We start from the raw sequence: 7,734 nt of genomic DNA on the forward strand, positions 1-7,734 counted from the left end.
AGAAGGACCTATGATTAGAATACACAACTATGTACTGGGGGGCTTTGGGGAGAAGAAGGAGAAGAAAAAAAGAAGATTGGCAAGAGATTTAGCTCAGGTGCCAATCTTTTTTTTTAAAGATTGGCACCTGAGATAACATCTGTTGCCAATCTTCCTTTTTTTTCCCCCTGCTTTTTCTCCCCCAGTCCTCCCAGTACATAGTTGTATACTTTTAGTTGTGGGTTCTTCTAGTTGTGGCATGTGGGACGCCGCCTCAACGTGGCCTGATGAGTGGTGCCATGTCCGCGCCCAGGATCCCAACCGCGAAACCCTGGGCTGCCAAAGGCGGAGCATGCAAACTTAAGCACTCGGCCACGGGACTGGCCCCTCAGGTGCCAATCTTTAAGAAAAAAAAAGGAAACAAGCCTAGTTCTTAATGCTGCCCTGACCCCTCACCTCCAACCCCCAAAGCCATAGGAAGAACAGAGTGAGAGGCCACAATTCTGTGGCGGAGGACATTCGGTGACACCTTCCAGTTAGAGGGAAAGAGACGAGGTCATCAATGACGTTGGGAAGAGCTGCAGAAATGATGACTGACTTCTACACCCCGCCATCTCCAGGGTCTTCCTGGAGGCAGGGCGAAACACCTGGCCTCACTGCTTGCATTTTTCCTGGCTTAGGAGCACAGCTAGAGACGGAAGACGGAACAGTCATGTCACCATTGCTCTCGTTTTCTCCAGCCGCAAATTCCATAGGGATTCAGAAAAGACATGACTACTGTTTGGTCTGAAAAAATGAAGAACATCTCCCTATCTGGAGCTGCACTGGACTTTGATTTCCTTTGACTACAATGAAAAAAATTCTAGACCCTGGAGGCAAAGACTGTTCCTATCTCCCGTTCAAGTCAGTGCCGAGCTGCGCCCAGGACCTCCTTGCCCTTCTCCAGCCCGCCTGTTCACGGTGGGCCTCTCCATCTCCCAACTGCTTTGCCGTGCAGAGTGGGCGTTGTCTCACCGGGGGCTGGGGACTGTCCCCAGGAGTTTTGCCTGGAGCCTGTGGGCAGCCCCCTGTAGGAACTGTGGGGCAACAGGTCTGCCCATGGGGAGACACTGACCCCTCCTGGAATTCCCCCTCGCCAGGCTGTGACGGCTCACAGGGTTGTCCTGAGAGCCTGGTGTTACAGAAGTTACACAGAACTAAAACAGCCCGTTGGGACTGGCTCCCGCGTTACCTAAAGGCCCCTGTAGAATGTTTGTGTGTGTGTGTGTGTGTGTGGTTGAAACTTTAAAATACTTGTTGTTGTAAAACAAGCAAGACAGAACAACAAACCCGCAAATGTTTCATCCAATTAAATCACAAGCTTTAAAAAAAGAAAGGGGGCCAGCCCGGTGGCATAGTGGTTAGGGTCATGTGCTCCACGTCGGTGGCCCCGGATTCGCCGGTTCAGACCTGCACACCGCTCATCACGCCGTGGGGTGGCGGCATCCCACAGAGATGAACTAGGAGGGCTTACAGCTAGGATATGCGACTAGGTACTGGGGCTTTGGGGAGGAGAAAAACAAAACGAGGAAGATTGGCAGCAGATGTCAGCTCAGGGCCATTATTCCTCGCCAAAATAAATAAAGAAATAAAAATGAAACAAACAAACGAAACAGTACCCAAGGCTTACCTTGAAGTCCCTCCCTCACATCTCCTTCCCTCCCCCGAGCCAGCCACTGTGGTCTCCTTAGCTGATTTGTCTCAGCTTTCTAGGCTTTCTAAAAGCTTTCTGTGGTCAGTCTCAGGCAGGACTGAGGGCTCCGAGCACCTCGGAGCCCAGGGGGCTGTGCCCGAAGTCAGACTGCCTTTGCAGCTTCCTCAAGGCAGAGGTCAGCCGAGGTCAGAGTGGGTGGATCAGTGCAGGAGGAATGTCTGAGGCAGTGCCAGCACGCGGCTCACGATGGTGCTTTCCACATTGTGACCAGGGAGTGGCTTGGGATTATCTATTTCCTGTTTGAGAACGTGGGTCCCTTCTGGTTTTCATTCTCTGTTATTAAGACTGCCTTGAACCTCCTGTCCTCTCCCCCGCCCCTCCACAAGAGCATCACGGGCACATGGGGCCTCTGGCTGCACTCAGTGTCAATCAGAAACAGGGTTTCACCTGGCCGAAGGCTGTTTGATTATCTGGAGTCCAAACCTCCAGAGTCCGTTTACATTTTTCCTGAATTCATCATCTAAAGCACAGAATGGACTTTCCCAATGGGCAGTACTGCATCTAAGTGAAACTCAGAAATTGGTTTCTTTTGGTTCGAGACGTTCCCTAGTTCTGAGCCCAGAGGGGAGCTTTCTTTTCAAGGTCACTGCAGGTTGTTCACTGCACGAAGATGCTCAGCAGCGACGAGAGGGGCTGAAATCCAGCCTCGGCTCCACTTGCCCAGCCGTGTCCTGTGGCTGCGCCAGTCCAGAAGGGGCACAGTTTTTTCTTTTTTTAAAGATTTTATTTATTTCCTTTTTCTCCCCAAAGCCCCCCAGTACATAGTTGTATATCTTAGTTGTGGGTCCTTCTAGTTGTGGCATGTGGGACGCCGTCTCAGCATGGCTCGATGAGTGGTGCCGTGTCCGCGCCCAGGATTCCATCTGGCGAAACACTGGGCCGCCGCAGCAGAGCGCGTGAACTCAACCACTCGGCCACGGGGCACAGTTTTTAAGTCGTCAGTCTACATGAGGAGCGTGCAGGTTACAGAGACCCTCTTTCTACCCACTGCCCACAAAACAACCCCCTTTGACTAATCACAGGCGCTCTCACGGCACAGAGCGATCCTGAGGCTCGGACGGGCAGCGTGGGCTCCTGGGTCCCACGGAGAACACCCTGCAGACGCTCCTCGTGAGATTCATGTTTAAAATTAATGGTCCTCCGCTGTGGGTGCCTTTGCTCCCTGAGGGACATTTGACAATGTCTGGAGACTGTTGACACAAATAATCCATAGCCAACCCGTAAATCAAAATTGTGGTGAGTTTATTATGAGCCAGATCTGAGGGCTAGCCCAGGGCCTTCCTTCCCCCAGGAAGGAAGGCCACCAAAGAAGTGGGGTGTACAGAGTGGTTATATACCGTCTTGGAACAAAGAGCACACATTCCATATGATAGGAATGTCCCTTTTACAGCAGGCACGAGCTTGCCTAGCCGACACAGCTATTCACCGAGCAGGAAGCAGGTCTGCTGTCTCTGTGGACACAGCAGGTGGCAGGTCTGTTGTCTCAAGCTGGGTGGTCACAGGTGAGCATGGCAATCAATTCCTAGGCTAAAGAAAGATCCTTATCCTTAAGGAAATGCCAATGTGGGGGAAGTTTCATCTTTATCTTCTCTCTTTTTTTTTTTTTGAGGAAGATTAGCCCCGAGCTACCTACTGCCAATACTCCTCTTTTTTCTGGGGAAGCGTGGCCCTGAGCTAACATCGGTGCCCATCTTCCACTACTTTATATGTGGACACCTACCACAGCATGGTGTGCCAAGCGGTGCCATGTCCACACCCGGGATCTGAACTGGTGAACCCCAGGCCGCTGAGAAGCGGAATATGTGAACTCAACCGCTGTGCCACCGGGCTGGCCCTGCATCTTTATCTTAAGGCCATTTGTTCTTGTCGTTGGGACATAGCAAATGCCTAAAGCAGATGTACAATACATGCTCAATGGCCACGTCAGGCCCCTTTGGAAAACAAGGTCAGGCCGAATTAGGTTTACACCAAATGGCTTCCTCGTCTACTCCAATATATCCTATTGCTTGTCATTTGTTTATCATCCCCCTTTTGATCTCTAATCTTTCGATAGAAAGTGTGGATGATCAAAATATTGTCCCTCGGTGCCAGGGTGGTTGCTGCCTGCCCTGGGTCCATCATGTCCCTCAGTGCTGGGCTTTCATCTCCTTTATATTTGCCCAGTTGTCCCCACTGTGGGGAAATAGTCAGATATAGTGGACAAGCATAGAGGTATATACATTAACAGAGGAAGCGTTTCATAGGTTATATCATTTTCAATTAATTTTAGATTGTTGCGCAAACATTGTACGTGTGCTTTTCTATAACTCCTTATGTTTACATGCTTCACAATTATAGAACAAGAACAGTAACAATGATAATAATTCAACATATGTGAAAACATTAGTTCAAAATGAGTTCTTAGGCATATCAGAAAAGGAAATTTGTCCAGGGTTGTAAGATCGATAGACCATGTCAAGTCACTGAGCAACTTTTACTCTAGTTTGTATGCCAGTCTTACGACACTGAGTAAAGAAAACAGCAATTAGTTTGAATGTTATTATTACTACAAGAATTCCAAGAAGTACTGGAGACAGGAATTGCAATCGGGATCTAGAAAAGGAACTGATCCTGGAAGGGAGCCAACCAAACAAATGAAGCCCGGGTGTAGGAGCGCAGCAGGCATCCACCTGCTTCTTCATGTTCTTCCGCAGAGATGACACGTGGGAAGATTCGTCCGGACAAAAGCACGGCCTTCAGTCTGAGTGATCGCACATGTACTGCCTTGGGATGCAGTTAAATATCTAAAGCCATTCTATTTTGAAGGACAGCCCTTATTAAAGACATTCAGTATTTAAGAAGGCTATTTCTGCTTGACCATCCTTAAGGGCTTGTTGAGTAAATTTAGTCAGGGCTTCTGTATGTGATAATGACATCTTTCAACCCCAAAGAAGGAGCAAATATAGCCGCTTGGTGGCCATACCAGTGGAAGTGTGACTCCTTCCCTGCATCCAAGGGAAACTCAGCGTGCGGTGTTTTAGCCATCCAGGCAGTAGCCAAGCCCAGGAATTTGTCCCACGTAACCACTGAGTTCCATTAGGAGCCACCCGATAAATGCCTGTCTGTTCCAAATCAATCACATTGCTTAAGTATGATAGTATTTTTCAACCTTAAATGGGCAATTATAAAATAGTATATGGTTTAAGCATGACAAAGGTTTAAATGACAAGATATGAGGTCGGGAATACAGGCCTGGTCCGGAGTCTTGGGACAGCTGTCTACAGCAGACGCCGTCTTCTTCTCCTCCTGGTGTGGTCCTTTCCAACACGGCTGCAAACGGTCTTTTATTTGATGCCTCTTCTGATAAATAAATTGTCCAGGTTGTAGTCCATGATGCTTAAGGTCTGGGAGCTCTCTGTGAAAAGCATCGGCTACTAACCTTTCGTTTCTCTCTCTTTTACTCAAGTGTCTCAGTGAGACCTTGGCAGTAAGATATTTCCTTTAAGCAGAGTTGGTTCCTACACTTCCTTGTCTAATCGCACAGGCTGTCCTATTATTACTTCAAAAGGAGACAGCCGATGTTTTCCAAAAGGTGTAGATCTAAGATTAAGGAGCACCTACGGAAGAGCTTTAGGCTATGAGAGAGTAAATGCTTCTGAAAGCTTTGCCAATTGAGGTTTGTTTTTAAAGATTGGCACCTGAGCTAACAACTGTTACCAATCTTTTTTTTTCTTCTGCTTTTTCTCCGCAGATCCCCCCAGTACATAGCTGTAAATTTTAATTGTGGGTCCTTCTAGTTGTGGCACGCGGGATGCCACCTCAGCATGGCCTGACAAGCGGTGCCATGTCCGCGCCCAAGATCCGAACTGGCGAAACCCTGGGCCACCGAAGCGGAGCATGCGAACCCAACCACTCGCCACGGGGCCAGTCCCTGGAAGGAAATCTTTTACTGCGTTAGCACAGTTAATAGAAAGTGGCAGGCATTCTGGAGGCCGGACAGCACATCCAGCTTGATAACATCCTCGCTGATCGTTTAAGTAAGACCCATTTGTAAACCAAATTAAATAATAGAATGCAGTCATGGTCTTCTCATCTTGTGACGTTGAAAACAAGGTAGCAAGGTTAAAATAGTGAATAATATTTACCTCCACAATATAACCTAAGAAGCTTTATCATCATTTACTTGACAATGCTACCCCTGCAATTTAGCATCAAACAAGTCTAATTAGTATCCCTCCTTTATAGGAAGAGACAACAAATTTCTTTGAGAAGTCCCAGGGGCCCTCTGGAAATCCTCAAAGATGAAGGTCAAAATAAAGACTTCATTTAGGATATGAATTGTGAGGAGCCTGTCAAAAATATCAAAAGTTTTTAAAACACTTGGTCAAACAACATCAAGTGTCTGCTGACCTGGTTGCTGTGACGCAATGCTGAGTTATCCATTCAGACAAAGTGACCACAGAAACAGTCTGCGGCAAACGGAGCATTAAAACACTCAAAGCCTTAACACAGAGACCTCATGTTTTGAACATAGGAAATTGCTTTAATAAAACATAGATTTTCTGTCTTTTAGGTAAACTTACTCAAAAGTAAAGAAAAATCTTTTATAACCTCTTTATCAAGAGTAGACTGACAGTTCAAGAAAATTATCCCTTTTAAGAGAGAAAGCCAAATTCTAATTCTTGTACCAGCTTACCGTTTATATTACAACTCATTTACTTAATTAGATGCATTTCTGTCCTAGCCAACTTGACCATGTACAAAACTCCTCATGGTTTTCCTCCATCAGCCTCTGTCACTTCCTTTTTACATTCAGAATTTGTCCCATACCTTTCTTTCTCCTCCTAGTACTTTGGGACAAATTTATCTTTCTGACAAAACAAACAAAATATTTCCATTCTTTATATCTTCTTTACTAAAAATATGCATCTTTACGTCTTACTTTCTTGAATACAAATACATGTATTTTAAAATTTTTAGTAGCTTTAATCACATATCAGAATTTTTAATCCTTAGAAACCTTAGTTTCTAAGTAAAAACTAAGTAAGCAATTATAAACTTTCTTTTACATTAGCATTCTGTGGCTTGACAAATTTGTAAATACCTTTTATAATTTCTAAAAACGTTACTTCATAGTATAATCTTTTAATAAAATACAAGATATATTTACTAATAGCCCTAAACACCTTTTAGCTTTTCTGTAATAAGAAGCCAAGAGTAGATAAACTTATGTTTAATAATTAATGTCTAACTTTTTATCGTATTTAGAGATGATCTAGATATTTAATGAATTTTGATCAATTAAAATAACCTAGCAAAACTTCAAAGTTTCAAGTTACCAAAGGGATTTTGGAAGCTATTTTAAGCACATACACTATAACATGCAATTATTGTTAAAAGTTCACCCAACACTCAACTTTTTCACATCTATTTAGTTACTTGTTCCCAATAATTATTTAGATTGCCTACAAGGCTGCATGAGACATTAGACAAAACATCATTGTAAGTTATTATTTTTGTTAACCAGTTTTGTAATAGAGATAACATCAGCTTATCTGACCAAGAAACATAGAATAAAGGCCACATGTCTGCATTATTCCAATGCTGATAGCTTTGAGGACATGCCTATTTTAATCAAACCAACAAACTTAAATTTTCATTTACCAAAGATTATTTCATATCACATTAACTTGAAAGACATTTGGGTTAGCTGTATTTAGAAAAAGTTTTTGTAAGCACTTACCTTAAGTCAGTTGAACTGAACTCTTTAGAAATCACACCCTCCAGGGGCGGGCCCGGGGCCAAGTGCTTCAGTTTGTGTGCTCCACTTCAATGGCCTGGGGTTTTGCTGGTTCTCATCCTGGGTGCCGACATGGCACCGCTTGTCGTGCCACGTTGAGGCGGTGTCCCATGTGCCACAACTAGAAGGACCCACAACTGGAATATACACAACTATGTACTGGGGGGCTTTGAGGAGAAGAAGAAGGAAGAAAAAAAGAAAAGAAGATTGGCAACAGATGTTA

The 7,734-nt window shown here is 45.0% G+C and overlaps 1 long non-coding RNA gene across 1 annotated transcript; it reads right to left on the reverse strand.

Annotated features, from left to right (window-relative positions):
- Positions 1-4,997: 4,997 nt before the first annotated feature.
- Positions 4,998-7,637, reverse strand: LOC124234556 (uncharacterized). Its single transcript, XR_006887349.1, has 2 exons — positions 7,455-7,637; positions 4,998-5,126 (listed from the first exon to the last, which is right to left on the reverse strand). It is a non-coding gene; the product is annotated as an uncharacterized LOC124234556 (long non-coding RNA).
- Between the last annotated feature and the right edge of the window lie 97 nt (positions 7,638-7,734).

The sequence above is a fragment of the Equus quagga genome, unplaced genomic scaffold, assembly GCF_021613505.1.
Source record: "Equus quagga isolate Etosha38 unplaced genomic scaffold, UCLA_HA_Equagga_1.0 89302_RagTag, whole genome shotgun sequence".
Classification (NCBI taxonomy): Eukaryota; Metazoa; Chordata; class Mammalia; order Perissodactyla; family Equidae; genus Equus; species Equus quagga.